This window comes from Schistocerca serialis, chromosome 1 (genome assembly GCF_023864345.2).
Source record: "Schistocerca serialis cubense isolate TAMUIC-IGC-003099 chromosome 1, iqSchSeri2.2, whole genome shotgun sequence".
In the NCBI taxonomy this organism is placed as follows: domain Eukaryota; kingdom Metazoa; phylum Arthropoda; class Insecta; order Orthoptera; family Acrididae; genus Schistocerca; species Schistocerca serialis.
The window spans coordinates 464,379,480-464,394,917 of NC_064638.1; the positions used below are offsets into that span (position 1 = coordinate 464,379,480).

The following is a 15,438-nucleotide window of genomic DNA, read 5'->3' on the forward strand; positions in this document are numbered from 1 at the left end:
AAACTTGTAGCACAATTTCGCTAACTGTATTTCTTCCCAAGTAATAGGCGTGGTGAACGTCAGCAAAAGAGCATCTACAAGCGAAGTATCTAAGACGTAAAATACATTTCTTTTCAGAAACGTCGTTTGCAAAAGAATTGGAAACCTCTGAGAGAAGGTTTTGTGAAAGAATATCGGAGTTAGCAGTTTGGGAAGTGGGTCAGGTACTACACGGAAATCCATGTACATCTACTTCAACCAGCTTATGTTTCTCGCAGATGTTGTTTCAAGAAAGACACGGATGCCAATTTGAGTTTAACTGATGTAGGCCAGAATGGCACGGAAGATGAGCCTACCGAAGAACCAATGAGACTTCAGAGTGCAGGTCATCAAGACTGAAAAAGAGAAAAGCTTATGACACTGAAACTTAAAATACAGAGTACTGTTTGTTGGGGTACTGAAGAAAAGTATATCAAGAAACGACGAAAATCCTGACCACCACTTTCTGTAGTCTGATTTTAATCGAGTGTCTGCGCATTTGAAGGCAATAACCAAGATCGGTATTATGAAAGTGATCATGGATGCTTTTTATCAACAGAGCCTACCACCCTAGAGCTGTCCACGAAATACCAGTTTCATAAATACTGTTCAGGCATCAACTAGCTACATAGATATATATGAAAATGTAAGTGACGTAAGATCTTCAGCAACTTTATCTCATATATTGGATCATTCCTAAGCAAGTGACTATTACTAACAGTTTAACATCAGTAATAATGTAACCAATCAGTATGAAGTTGCAATGAAAATGTTTGTATTACTGATCTATGTACTTCATTATATAAAAACCTATAAATTAAAAATATTTAAACAGAATAGCAACATGCTTACCTGATTGTTACCAGCAGCTTTTCTTCAGAGTCTATACACGAGCGCAAGTTTGTTGACATTCTGGTTATTGTTCCTCTACTTCTAGAAAAAAGATGTTGACAATCTGGAGTAACTACAAAAATTATCGTCATTGTTTCTTAACTCCTTGTAAAAGACGACAAAAGTACCACTGGTATTTATTTTCTAAAGAAAAGGATGTGTCCAGCATAAGCGTTTTCTGCTTCTGCTGCGTCTTCCTTCTTCAAACGGTACCAAGAGCCAAAAGCCACAGCACCTTCCGCAGACTCAAACATTTTCTGCATAATTTGAGGAACAATCAAACAATTTAGAATCAGAGGGGCAAAGTAGTCTATGTTAAACAGAGTGGAAGTCCAAGTCCGCAGTAACTTTATTTTGTTTTCACTGTTTGCCGAGAGGTCATACTCTGGAGGTATACCTTTTGATACGCGGCACTTTCTGGAATTAAGGAAAAAGTGGAAGGGAAGACCCACCAATGTAACTTCCTTTTCACACAACCTGTTTATTTAACAGTTATAAACTGTGTTTTACAGATAATCAAAGCATTTAACCATAAAATGTTCTTTAACCAAATGAACAAACCTGAAAAATTCTTTTGACCCAAAACCTTAAGTTGAATAAGCTTTTAATCTTTGCGAAAGAAGTCTGAAGTGCTACACTGCAAAATATGACAGTGATTACAAGACGGCCGGACCTGCAGCCCGCCCGTTATCGGGTGACACAGCGGTGTTTACTACCGCACTGGACACAGCCTGTCTTATTAAGTGTCCTTCTGCAACAAACGAAAACTATATAAGCACCATTGATAACAAGAGTGATTCAATTACTCAAAACAAATCTCTTAACTTTAATTTGGAAGCTGGATGTCGAAAGGTTCCAGGTGAATATGCGCAGCTATGCTTAAGGGTTAAACAGATTAGCAAACAATATGACAATGATAAGGTTTACTTCAAAGTAACCAACCTCTTAATTTCAATCGGCAACCAAGAAGCGACTGAATCCCAACCCATCCCTTCTGACAATTCACTAAAGCCTGGTGACAGTTGGCAGTTAATATTTTCAACATTAAATTGTCAGTTATTAAGACCGCTCTGAAGGACCGTCTTAAAACGTCACTTCCGAATTCTTATTACAACAGAACTCACTTGACAGAACCACAAGATCCAGCTGAAGTACACCAATAATGACTGAGTCTTTCAAAGACGGAAGCGAACAGCATAGTACAACAGGTTATTCAGATTATAAGTAATGACTGAGAAATGCAATTACAATCAAAGAATTGAACTGGTTAACAGGTAAATCTAACCACAAGGACCTTCTTCGTTTAACAGAAACCTGCGCCTTAGTGCAATTTTTCCGGCTGTATTTACGACCAATAGCTGATTGATTAGAATATTGATGATTGGGTACAAACTAGAAAGGAGATGCCACATAACAGCGGGACAAATTTTCAAATGACAACTAGTGTCTTAGTACAATACTACTGCCTATATTTACGACCAAAGAGCCGACCGAGTAAAACTCTGAGGGTCGGGTACAAAACAGAAAACAATAAGCAGGGCAGGTAGACAACGAAACAAATCACCACGAGGATTACAGAATGTTACTCCCCTTTATCATCAAGCAGTTCCGTGGTTCCACGGTGCGTCGCTGCGGCTACTGAGTGGTGCCGATGAAAGCGAGGTAGAAGAGGGTAGCAAGGACACGAGTGGTCATCCGACACGAATGTTGCCAACCAACCAACAGGATGTCGGCCTGCTGCTTGTAATCGACGCTGACCCCGGAGAAGTACTCCGGTGTCTTCTCTCTGTGCAGGTCCTCCATGCGCAGCTCGTGGATTCGGCTGCTCGGGCCTTATGACCACCTTTTGTCGCGACGCTACCGCCAATCCCCAAACATTCTCCCCCTCGGGCTAGTGAACCACGTATATATATCGGCAAGCAAAGACTTTCTAAGAAAACAACCCACAGACACCATCTCTTCCTCATAGTTATTGGCGATGGGGCCGCAAGTGGGATAGTCGATGCTATACCTGAGGCAGAGTCGTCAGACAGAAAGAAATTCAATGGCATCACGACTCACCTTCAGGTCATACAAAACTAACACTTTATGTGCTATGACTTCCATGGTGCAAGTGCGGATAAAACATGTTACTCTTTGATAAAACCTTGGATGAAATGGCAGATGGCCATCCCATCGGAACCATGCATGAACAGTAATTCATTTCCAAATTAATGTCAAATGGACTGGACTGCCAATGACAATCATAGGACGAAACCATCGACAAAACCCGCGTGGGATAGAAAGAATTAAAAGACACACAATCCTCGGGAGTCTTCAGCGTACTAAAATACTCAGAAGAACCAAAAAAATTGATACACTTGCGTAATATCGTGTATGGCCCCCTCGAGGACGCATAAGTACCGAAATGCGATCTGGCATGGACCCGAGTAATGTCCACAATAGTGCTGGAGGGAACTGACACCATGAATTTTCGAAGGCTCTCCATAAATCCGAGGGGCTGGATATCTCTTCTGAACAGAACGTTGCAAGGATTCCAAGATATGCTCAATAAAGTTCATGTCTGGGGAGTTTATTGGCCAGCGGAAGTGTTTAAACTCAGAAGAGTGTTCCTGGAGCCACTCTGTAGCAGCTCTGGACGTTTTGGATGTCGCATTGTCCTGCCGAGATTGGCCAAGTCTGTAGGAGTGCACAATGGACATGAACGGTTGCAGGTGATCAGACAGGTTGCTTACGTACGTGTCACCTGTCAGAGTCGTACGTCGACGTATCAGGGGTCCCATATCACTCCAACTACACACGCTCCACACAATAACAGAGCCTCCACCAGCTTGACCGGTCCGCTGCTGACCTGCAGGGTCCGTGGATTCACGAGGTTGTCTCCATACCCGTACACGTCCATCCGCTCGATAATATTTGAGATGAGACTCTTCCAACCAGGCAACAAGTTTCCAGTTATCAACAATCCAATGTCGGTGTTGACGGGCCCAGGCGAGGCGTAAAACAGTCATCAAGGCTACACGAAAGCCCATATCGATGATGTTTCGTTGAACTGTTCGCACGCTGACATTTGTTGATGGCCCAGCATTGATATCTGCCGCAATGTATGGAAGGATTACACTTCTGTCACGTTGAACGATCCTCTTTAGTCATTCTTGCCCGTTCTTGCAGGATCTTTTTCCGGCCCCAGCGATGTCGGAGATTTGACGTTTGTCGGATTCCTGATATTGCCGGTACACTCATAAAATTGCACGGGATAATCCCCGCTCCGTCGCTGCCTCGGAGATTCTGTGTCCCACCGCTCGTGCACCAACTATAACAGTACGTTCAGAGTCACTTAAATCTTGATAACCTGCCACTGTAGCGGCCATAACCGATCTAACAACTGCGCCAGAGACTTGTTGTCTTGTATAGGGGTTGCCGATCGCAGCACTGTACTCTGCCTATTTCAGTATCTCTGTACTGAATACGCTTGCCTGTACCAGCTTCTTTGGCGCTTCAGTGTATATCGGCAGGCGTCGAATAGGAGGACTGCACGTTACAGTGCTAGGATTGCCTGTCTTTTAATTCTTTCTTTCGCCCGCGGATTTTGACGATGGATTCATACTATGAACCGTGGATTATCATGTGCGGTCCGGGCTTGTCTTTGGAGTGTTTTGGAGATGTATCACTGATAACGTAAGGTTTGTATCAAATGCTCATCTGCCGTTTCATCCAAGCTTTTATCGAGTAGTGATATGTTTTTATGCTCACGTGCACCTTGTAATTCATGGCACATGAAGTATTAATTTTATATTACCTGAGGATATACGTCCACTGTATGAAATCGGTCGTCATACTGTGAAAACAGCTACTGCGCACTTGGACTTCCGTTCAGTTTAATAAAGATTATTTTTACCATCTCTGATTTTAAATTGTTTGATTGTCCTTCACATTATGCACTAGCTTTTCAGCTGTGACCGTCCGAACTACAATGTTATTTGATGTTCATTTTGGTTTATTATTTACAGCGAATCGTCTGTCCGTCTGTCCGCCGTACTCCGATGGAAACAATTGAGAGAGCATGAACTCTAATAGTACCCTGAGAAGAAACGGACAGACCTGATCCACATGCTGCGGCATTCGGCGGGCCAGTCGGCTATAGAACACTGAAATCGCATAACCGCGTGGCGAGCCAGTGAGTTATAGCCCGTTTCGGCGTCCGCCCACCGCGTTGTTGCTCTAACTAATACGCACTCTGACTATGGTCCGTGCAGCAGCTTAAGCCGTTCCTCGTCTTCCTGCCGTGTGTGCGACCAGAGCAAACAGCTCCCTCTCCAACAGGTTGTCGTCCACACGCCGTGGCCGCCTGTGCTGACGATGCCCTTCCTGTGTCGATGCATACCCCAAGTCAGCGTGCGTCTGGACTTGGCTTCTCGCTGAACTGCTTTCCACGGAGTTTTTTCGCTCGTCACTGCCATCTACCTCAGTGACCGCCTTTTTTACTAGGCACAGGCTATATTATTAGTAAGCGCAGGCCGAGTATCCATCCTCGGCCGTCGCTACACCCTCCGTGCCAGCTGTCCACAATTCACCGCCAGCCCTGACCACAGACTCGGCACTTGCTTCCAGGAAACGTGTCTGTTCTGCTATAGTCCATACACTCCCCAGCACGGCAACAGCGGACTCCCTTCGGCCACCTCTCTCTGGCAGCACCGGTACCACGTAGTCGAGAACAATATCGTTGGCGTCAGGGAATGCGGCTGTAAAGGATCACTTTGCTGGTTACCGACCTTTTCTTTATCAGAACCGTCAGTCGACTGGTTTGATGCAATCTGCCAAGAATTGCTCTCCTGTGCCAAACTTTTCTCTCAGAGCAGCACTTGCAACCTACGTCCTCAATTATTTGCTGGATGTGTCCCAATATCTGACTTCCCGTACAGCTTTTACCATTTACACCTCCCACTAGTACCATGGAAATAATTCCCTGGTGCTTTGATATATGTGCTGTCATCCTGTCCCTTCTTCTCGTCACTGTTTCCCGTATATTTCTTTGTTAGCCGATTCTGCAGAGGACCTCGTGACTCTTTACCTTATCAGTCAACCAAATTTTCAACATTCGTTTGTAGCACCACATCCCAAATTCTTCGATTCTCTTCTGTTCCTTTTTTCGTACAGTCCATGTTTCACTATTATACAATGCAGTCCCCCAAACATATGTTCCCAGAAATTTCTTCCTCAAATTAAGATCTATGTTTGCTACTAGTAGTCTTCACTAATACAGAAATGCCATTTTTGTCAGTGCTAGTCTGCTTTTCATGTCATCTTGCTCCGCCTGTCATTGGTTATTTGGCTGTTTAGCAAGCAAAATTCCTCCACTTCATCTCCTCCGTAATTAACAGTTACAACGTTTTAAGCTTCTCGGTGTTCTCATTTCCGCTACTTCTCATTATTTTCATCTTTCTTCGATTTGATCTTAATCCATATTCTATAGTCATTAGTCTGTTACTTTAATTCAGCAGATTCCGTAATTCTTCTTCACTTTCACTGACGATAGCGTTGTCGTCAGCAAATCTTATCGCTGATATCACTTCACCTCGAATTTTGATCTTTCTTTTATTTCTTGTTTCTTAGATGTGTAGATTGAACAGAAGCGACGGGAGACTACATCCCTGTCTTACACACTCTTTAATGTTAGTATTTAGTTCTTTGTCTTCCACTCTTATTATTCTCTCTTGGTTCTTGTACATATTGAATGTTACTCGTCTTTCCCTACAGCTCACCCCTTCTTTTTTTTCTCAGAATTCCGTAATCTTGCTCCACCTTACTTTATCGAATGCTTTTTTCCAAGTCGACAGTTCCTATGAACGTCTCTCGGTTATTATTATACTGCAGATAAATATGAGGTCATGAAATAGAGAGGAAACCGATTTCGATAACTAGTCAGGTAGAAGGAAAACGAATAGTGGCACTGAAAATGTTCGCAAATGACGTGATCCTTCTAGCGGAAAGTAAAAGATCCGAGGAACTGTTAAATAAAACAAAGAGCACAGAAAGTAATTCGTGTCTAAATAAAGTGAAAATGAAAGTGGTGAACCATAGCATTGTGCTATCTCGACCAACCTCTCCACCTCCAAGATCTTTTCAGTCAACCGACTACCTCTGGTCACTTCCTGTTTGTATCCTCTCTGCTCTCATCTCAGAGTCGTCTGTTTCCCAACTAACGTTGACTATGCTCAGATGCTCAGGGATAGGAGGGGAAGGATATGGGATGAATACACACTAATAGCGCTTCAGTACTAACCTAATTTTTTTTTTTTTTTTTTTTTTTGGTCATCAGTCTACTGACTGGTTTGATGCGGCCCGCCACGAATTCCTTTCCTGTGCTAACCTTTTCATCTCAGAGTAGCACTTGCAACCTACGTCCTCAATTATTTGCTTGACGTATTCCAATCTCAGTCTTCCTCTACAGTTTTTGCCCTCTACCGCTCCCTCTAGTAACATAGAAGTCATTCCCTCATGTCTTAGCAGATGTCCTATCATCCTGTCCCTTCTCCTTATCAGTGTTTTCCACATATTCCTTTCCTCTCCGATTCTGCGTAGAACCTCCTCATTCCTTACCTTATCAGTCCACCTAATTTTCAACATTCGTCTATAGCACCACATCTCAAACGCTTCGATTCTCTTCTGTTCCGGTTTTCCCACAGTCCATGTTTCACTACCATATAATGCTGTACTCCAGACGTACATCCTCAGAAATTTCTTCCTCAAATTAAGGCAGGTATTTGATATTAGTAGACTTCTCTTGGCCAGAAATGCATTTTTTGCCATAGCGAGTCTGCTTTTGATGTCCTCCTTGCTCCGACCGTCATTGGTTATTTTACTGCCTACGTTGCAGAATTCCTTAAGTTCATTGACTTCGTGACCATCAATCCTGATGTTAAGTTTCTCGCTGTTCTCATTTCTACTACTTCTCATTACCTTCGTCTTTCTCCGATTTACTAACCTAATAATAACAACTAAATCCATACCACATATTTACAATGTTTTTGGCTACTGCCATCCGTTGACATGGGGTTGCGCGGCGCCCAAGACAGGGCCGCATCATATGAAACGTGGCGAACCAGCATCCTGAGTTACTGCTTTCGCGTCGTCGCGACTTTAATACTGTAACAGACAATCTTATATTGTTATATTGTTGTGGAACGCCACAAATGATGTCGTTTCAACTTCAGTGAAGGGATTATTCTGATCAGAAATGAGAGCAAACCGAAAACATCGACAGTAGGTGAGGTGTACTTGATGATATCGAAAGCTGGAAGAGGTACAGATAGTTTATCAGGATACTGAAGAGGAGTTCATAAAGGCACATTTGCATGCCGTGCGTGAGTTTCCTCGGAAACTCGAAATCTTAATTAAATAATTAATCTCTGACAAGTAAATAAAACCTATGGCACAGAACTGCAGCGCTATGCCGCTGATAAAACAAAATACAATTATGACACTCTTATGTTTCATTAAGTAGAAGTAGGTCGAGTAGAATAGCTGGTGCGGGAAGCACGTATATTTTATTAACTGGCACACCGCCATATGTGGTGTTAGATAAGAACACTGCGAGTTGCAATCTCACTAGGCACTCGACCCTGTAAAGATTCGATATTTATGAAAGTAAGTTGAATTATTTAACTGTAGGCTTATTCGTTGAATATATCTGATTCAACTGACTGTGTAAACTTTTTTATGTTGAGTAGACAGTCACCTCCGTACGACGTATTGACATGGCTGGCAAATTATTCGAATATTGAGATTTTGAGTCCGCACCTACCGCAGCAGTCTTTGGAAACGATTTAAATACGAAGTCCGATTATTTGAGTCTTATTTCACGGTCAACTACGAATAACATTGCATTTACGAAAAAGCCATTGTCAAGCGTCTGATACCAAATAATTAAACGTCCACGTTCCAGATAAGCAAATATTAATTACAACCAATCACTATCATACATATACAATAATTAATATTTTATTTTATTTATTTATTTATGTTATATTGGCGACTGCGTGTCGGACCTGTTATTTTGTCATTTGTTACATTGTTCTCTTTGTTTCATGTGAAAAATCAACTTTCTGGACCTGGACTTCAATATAAGACAAATAACAAAAATCTGAAGAAATTTTCCAATTCTAAAATTTTGCGGAAAACGCAACGAAGCTTCCAGCAAAATAAGACGCAGCATCTTTGCATTGGCAGGTTTGACCAGACGCATAATTCAGTGTATTAGCACTTCAGTAGATTCTGTAGTATTTCTTTCGCGCGTAGCAGTTTTCAGTGATAAATTTCATTCTCAGTGCTTTTCCTTAAACAATAACTTCTGCAACAATACCAATACACAAGTGTACAATATGGCCGACTTCTGTATGATACGTTTTAACATAGCCAGCAGCCATTGACAATAATCCCATATTCAGTTTACATTTTTAAATTAACAAACAGCCATTGTTGCTACGAGCGATTCATGTTCAACTGCATTTTATTTTAAAACCAGTGTCAAACTTTATTTTCTCGAAGCATATCTTACGTGTGGCATGGTCATAACTAGAAAACAATACGCAAAGATGGAACAGCAAAGACATACTATTCAGACGCAATCCGACTCGGACGTGAGACAAATGTTAGAAAATGTCTTTACGACAGCAACTGGTAGTGACGATTCATCAAATATTGACGCAAGCGTTAACGGAAATTTTGACAATAGGCTGTCCACCATAAAAATTTCTGTCTCAGTCAGAGCCCATGTTAATACATGACGTCATGTCTAATGACGCGGCGGGGGCAGTGAACTTGCAAACAGTAAACTTTGCCAACATGTTACAAATGCTAATGAAACAAAACCCAGTAAAACCGTAAAAGAGAATGTAAATATCTGCAATTCATGTAATCAAATGTGACATAATGTAATAATTTATAGCTATGTAATGATGATGTAAACATGTTTATGTGTAACTGTATTATGTTTACGCTAAGAAAATATGTGACGTGTATATGTATGATTACTTATGTTTTTTTGAAAATCGATGTGTAATATAACTGTTACTACGTGAAAATCTGAACGATACCGAGTGTCAAAATGTGAAAAACTTTAAAAAAAAATTGGATAGTGAACCACTGGTCACGTACATTAACGTACATTACTAAGACTGCAACTATGCAGAAGCCTATGTGAAAGAAACTGTTAATGACATTCATCATGCATCGTACCTTTGTAAACGCGATGAACGATTTCTTTGATAAGCAACTACGAAAATTTAGGTGAGCTATATTTAACAAAAAACTTAAAATGCGAAGTGCATAATTGGTGCATCGTCTAGTGACATTATTACAGTATGTAACTTCAAGATGCTAACTGGACTCAATGGTCACAACGTGCGTGTCCAGAAAACAACACGACGAGTGGAAGAATTTTGGTTGTAACTTCAGGGAATGGAATGTTCTCGAAATTTGACGGACACACTTACCTGGACTATCCAAGGATCTACGCCAGCTATGTGCCGTCCGAGGTTCTGCAACCAAGCTTCCACGGAATATCGAAAACGAACTGCATATGGACCAATTACTCGACGCGTCACGTCCGATCTGTAATAAACAATGCTTTTTGTCACAACGAACTGCATCACAACGACTATAATGGAAATAGGAAATGGACATGCTTATGTATCAATTACGTTGTTATAAATGATGTTACTGTGATCAAAAAACTTTACCACGACGACACTAACCTGTGAAAAATTACTGTGCAGCAGATGAATATAAACTGTAGTAACGACACGATGTGTGTGGGTCAACGCACCTGAAACAAAAAGACATTTTTCTCTGAAGCATTTCAATGCAATACTATGTAACTAAGAACATTCAACAATCTAAAGTTGTATTGTATTATAACAAATATTGTAATTTTGAAATTAAGTTACCTGTCATAGAATGTACTCTTCATATGTAATCTTGGTGGAATATTTTCTTTATGCAACGACTAAGAAACGCGCGTGCACACGAACAATATGAACTGCAATACTGTGCCACGTGATTTAAATTTACAATATAACGGCAATGCCGGAGTCACATAAACGCTTCTGCGTATGCGCGCACTCTATTTTGCCAACATAAGAACTGTTACGGTGCACGCGCGTCATTCAAATTTTGTATATCATATACCGTATAATGTAGGTCATGTAAATAGTTGTAGATAACTTAGATTTTCTTGTGCCTTTAGGTGAATTGCTCGCCTGCAGGTGTGTCCTTTCGCCTCGCAATTCAGGGGGCAATATGAAGGCACATTTGCGTGCCGTGCGTGAGTTTCCTCGGAAACGCGAAATCTTAATTAAATAATTAATCTCTGACAAATAAATAAAACCTATGGCACAGAACTGCAGCGCAATGCCGCTGATAAAACAAAATACAATTATGACACTCTTATGTTTCATTAAGTAGAAGTAGGTCGAGTAGAATAGCTGGTGCGGGAAGCACGTATATTTTATTAACTGTGGTGTTAGATAAGAACACTGCGAGTTGCAATCTCACTAGGCACTCGACCCTGTAAAGATTCTATATTTATGAAAGTAAGTTGAATTATTTAACTGTAGGCATATTCGTTGAATATATCTGATTCAACTGACTGTGTAAACTTTTTTATGTTTAGTAGACAGTCACCTCCGTAGGACGTATTGACATGGCTGGCAAATTATTCGAATATTGAGATTTTGAGTCCGCACCTACCGCAGCAGTCTTTGGAAACGATTTAAATACGAAGTCCGATTATTTGAGTCTTATTTCACGGTCAACTACGAATAACACTGCATTTACGAAAAAGCCATTGTCAAGCGTCTGATACCAAATAATTAAACGTCCACGTTCCAGATAAGCAAATATTAATTACAACCAGTCACTATCATACATTTACAATAATTAATATTTTATATTATTTTTTTTTTTTAAGTTCACGGTGTAAAGGGAGATGAAAATCTAATAATCATGACGAACTGAGAATCTATAGAATGGGAGGGAATAAAACAATGAGTTGCTGGAGAATATGGAGTGGGTAGTAGAAATAACATATGAGAAAGTCTAACTGAGTTTTGCAGTAAGTTTCAACTAATAATTCAGTAATCAAGAATACTAGGGAATGATTGATACTTGGAATAGACCTCGAGACATGGAACGTTTCCAGTTGGATTATATCATGGTGAGGCGTAGAGTCCGAAATCTGGTAGTATGTTATAAAGAGTACCAGTGAGTAGTGTAGAATCAGATCAGAATTTAGTAATGAAGAATATGTTAAGAATTACGAGCACTGTCCAAGACAAACTTCGCGGAAACAAGTACGATGCTGAAGTAATGTCGAATGATATTGTGAGTTCAACATTCTATTAGGCTGCACATGCTGAGATAAAGTATACCACAGCGAGCAGTTCTGTTGAAGAGAAAATGACATCTCTAAAAATGCAATCACAATTACAAGACTCTGCAAGCCCTGTAACTCTAAGGAAACTCTATTTAAAGAATAAATGCTCAAGTTCAACGATGAACGAAAAAAGTACAAAAATTCTCAGGATCAGACAAGAATACATCAATATAAATCACTTAGGAATGCGACAAATGGGAACTGCAGGGAAGCTACAGCGAATGGTTACAGGAAAACTGTGAAGAAATCGGAGGAAAATGGCCGTCAGGATGACAGATTCAGAGTACAGAAAGGTCCAAAATGATCTTCCCTGCAATTAAAATCAACGGCGTCAAACTTGAAGAGTGGAACAGTAATTTCACTATTAAAAGCAGAGGAAAGGGTGGAAAGGAGCTGTGTGATAACGTGATAAAAGCTGAAACAGAACTAGGTACAGGAGACGTAAGTGAGACGGTATTAGCATTTAACAGAGCTTTGAAAAATTTTCAAGCAAACAAGGTGGACAGTATAGATGCACATTTTCAACTTCTCGCTACGTAATGAATAGTCTATTAAATTTCGGAAATGCAGCCACGCAAATATAATTTCCTCCACAGATATTTCGGCCGCGTATCGTCCGGCCATCCTCAGAGTGACTAACAAGACTGATGACATATAAGCCGCGCTTAGCATCTTGTCGTCAGTCTTGTGACTCACTCTGAGGATGGCCAGACGATACGCGGCCGAAATATAAATGGAGGAAATTTTATTTGCGCGGCTGCGTGCCCGAAATTTGATGGACTAGTATACATTCAGTTTCATCGAAATTTCTAAAAGCATTGAAGAAAGTGGTAAGAAAGGGTTGAATCACGTTCGTGTCGGTGAACTACGGGACATCAACTTATTATAAGATACACAAAAAAATCTACAGTGTCCCAAAGATAGCAAGGGCAGATATGTAAGAAAAATATCGTAAAATTAGGTTAACTTCACGTGCTTCCAAGGTGCCGACGAAAAAGTATGCAGCAGAAGGAAAAGAAAATTGACCTACTGTTAAATGCAAGTCACTTGGGTTGAGCACCAGAGAAGCAGGTCTGAAATTGCGCTTGATGAAGGGAAAAAAAGACTTAAAGAAGACTTTCTCCTGATTTGACTACCAAAAAGCCTTATTTGACATGAAATTGTGAAAGATGTACCAAATTCATAGAAAAATAGATGTAAGCTACAGAAAAAGGCGGATAATATACAAGAAGAGAAAAATAAGAATGGAAGACCATAATCGATGTGCTCGGATTAAAAATATGGGCCAGGAAGCAGCATTTCACATTTGCCTTTCAATCAAAACATCGAAGAAGAAACGACGAAAATAAAAAGGAGCTTAAGACTGGGATTAAAATTCAGGATTCAAGAATATCGATGATAAGAATCTCTGATGACACCGTTAGCATCTGAAAAAATGAAAGAGAATTATAGACTATAGTGTGATATAAACAGTCTGATGACTAAATAGTATGGATTCAGGGTAACCCGAAGAAAGACCTAAGTAATGAGAAGCAGTGTAAGTGATTTAAGCTATAATTTGACATCAAATTTCGTGACTGTGAAGTAACAGGAGATGAAGTGAACGAATTCTGCTACCTTGGGAGTAAAATAACACATGACGTACAACGCAAGGAGGACGTGAGAAGGAGGCCAGCGAAAGCAAAGAGGGCACTCCTAGCGAAAAGTCAACAGTTATGAAACATTGACTTTAATTAGTGGGAAACACTTCTGAGAATTCACCATTGGAGCACAACACTGTATGGAATCATGGAGTGGGAACGCCAAAAAATAATAGAATCTAAGCATTTGAGATGTGGCTCTATAGAAGGTTACTGAAAATTAGGTAGACTGAATAGGTACGAAGTGAGGAGTTTCTCCGTAACATCGGTGATGAGACGAACATGTGGAATACACTGAGAAGAAGACAGGAAAGGATGAGAGACATGTGTTCAGACATTAGAAGAGACTGTAGAGGCTAGAAACGGTAGATAAGGACAGAGAGTGAAATATATCCAACAAACAATGGGAAAAGGTTGGTGCAGGTGTTACCCTGAGATGAGTAGTTCGGCAAATGGCAATAATTGGTTGTGGGGGGCATCCAAATAATCGTAAGCCTGACGAAACGAAAGAAAAAAGAAATGGACTAGCCAAGGGTTAAGGCTTTCCGGGAGTCATTGCTCACGCGCACGATTCGCGAATGGAACTACTGGTTGGGCGGAAAGGGTGGCCGAGCTACCAAGGTACCAGAAGAACCCTCCACCACACATCTTGGAATAACTTGTGGCATAAACATGTTAGATGTACCTCACGAAATGTGGAAGGACTAAAGAAAGCAGCGTCTGGTCGACGTGGCAATAATGCAGCAATTAAGATGCTGTGCTTCCTCCGTTTCAACAGGTGCCGTTCTGTTGTTACAATCGGACGTGACATGATTTTGGTAGGAATTACAACACTATAGTTCGTACAGTTCAAGATGTTCTACTACGGCACCAGGAGTTTGACGATACCGGTTATTTATTGATTAATCCAGAAACATTCGTTCATGACGAAGGTCGCATTGGCCCCTGTTTCATACGTACTGCACATAAATATACTTGGCCTGTCAACCGGGGGTTATCCATTCCTCACATATCTGAACCTGGAAATTGAGAACTTTTCTTTCACGTTTAGCGACCAGTGGTGAGCCTAGGTTCCATCTGAGAGGTCAAGTAAATCAGTGCTAGGTAAGACAATAGGGAACACAGCAGCCGCATGTATCATAGTCAAAGGCGAGATAGACTCTTAAAAGTGTTTCGAATAACGTGGTTTGTGAGTGGAGAACAGGGTTCCATTGAGTGACAGTCGGTTGAGCTTAATGTCTGTTTTATTTAAATCTGAAATAAAAAACAAGAACTCTTGGGTCTCTGCAGCGTCTACTCCTCTGTGCCTAACAACGGCGCAACTGTAGAATGACTGCAGTTGGAATGCAACCTGACACAACCAGTAGTTTACTCTCAAACAAAGAACTGCATACACAAAATGGCCTTGTAACTGACATCTCCTTTGGCAATGTAGTAGATTTGACAGATGTAAGT

At 40.9% G+C, this 15,438-nt stretch overlaps 1 protein-coding gene across 2 annotated transcripts in view; it reads right to left on the reverse strand.

The window, feature by feature from the left end:
• The window catches only part of LOC126457701 (leucine-rich repeat-containing protein 15-like), a 123,746-nt gene extending 113,221 nt beyond the window's left edge, over positions 1 to 10,525 (reverse strand). Inside the window, exon 1 of one of the 2 annotated variants that reach the window (XM_050094246.1) lies at positions 10,404 to 10,525. The gene's annotated coding sequence lies outside the window, so the exon portion shown is untranslated. The remainder of the gene's footprint in view (positions 1 to 10,403) is intronic. The other variant, XM_050094239.1, reaches the window with a different exon arrangement.
• Between the last annotated feature and the right edge of the window lie 4,913 nt (positions 10,526 to 15,438).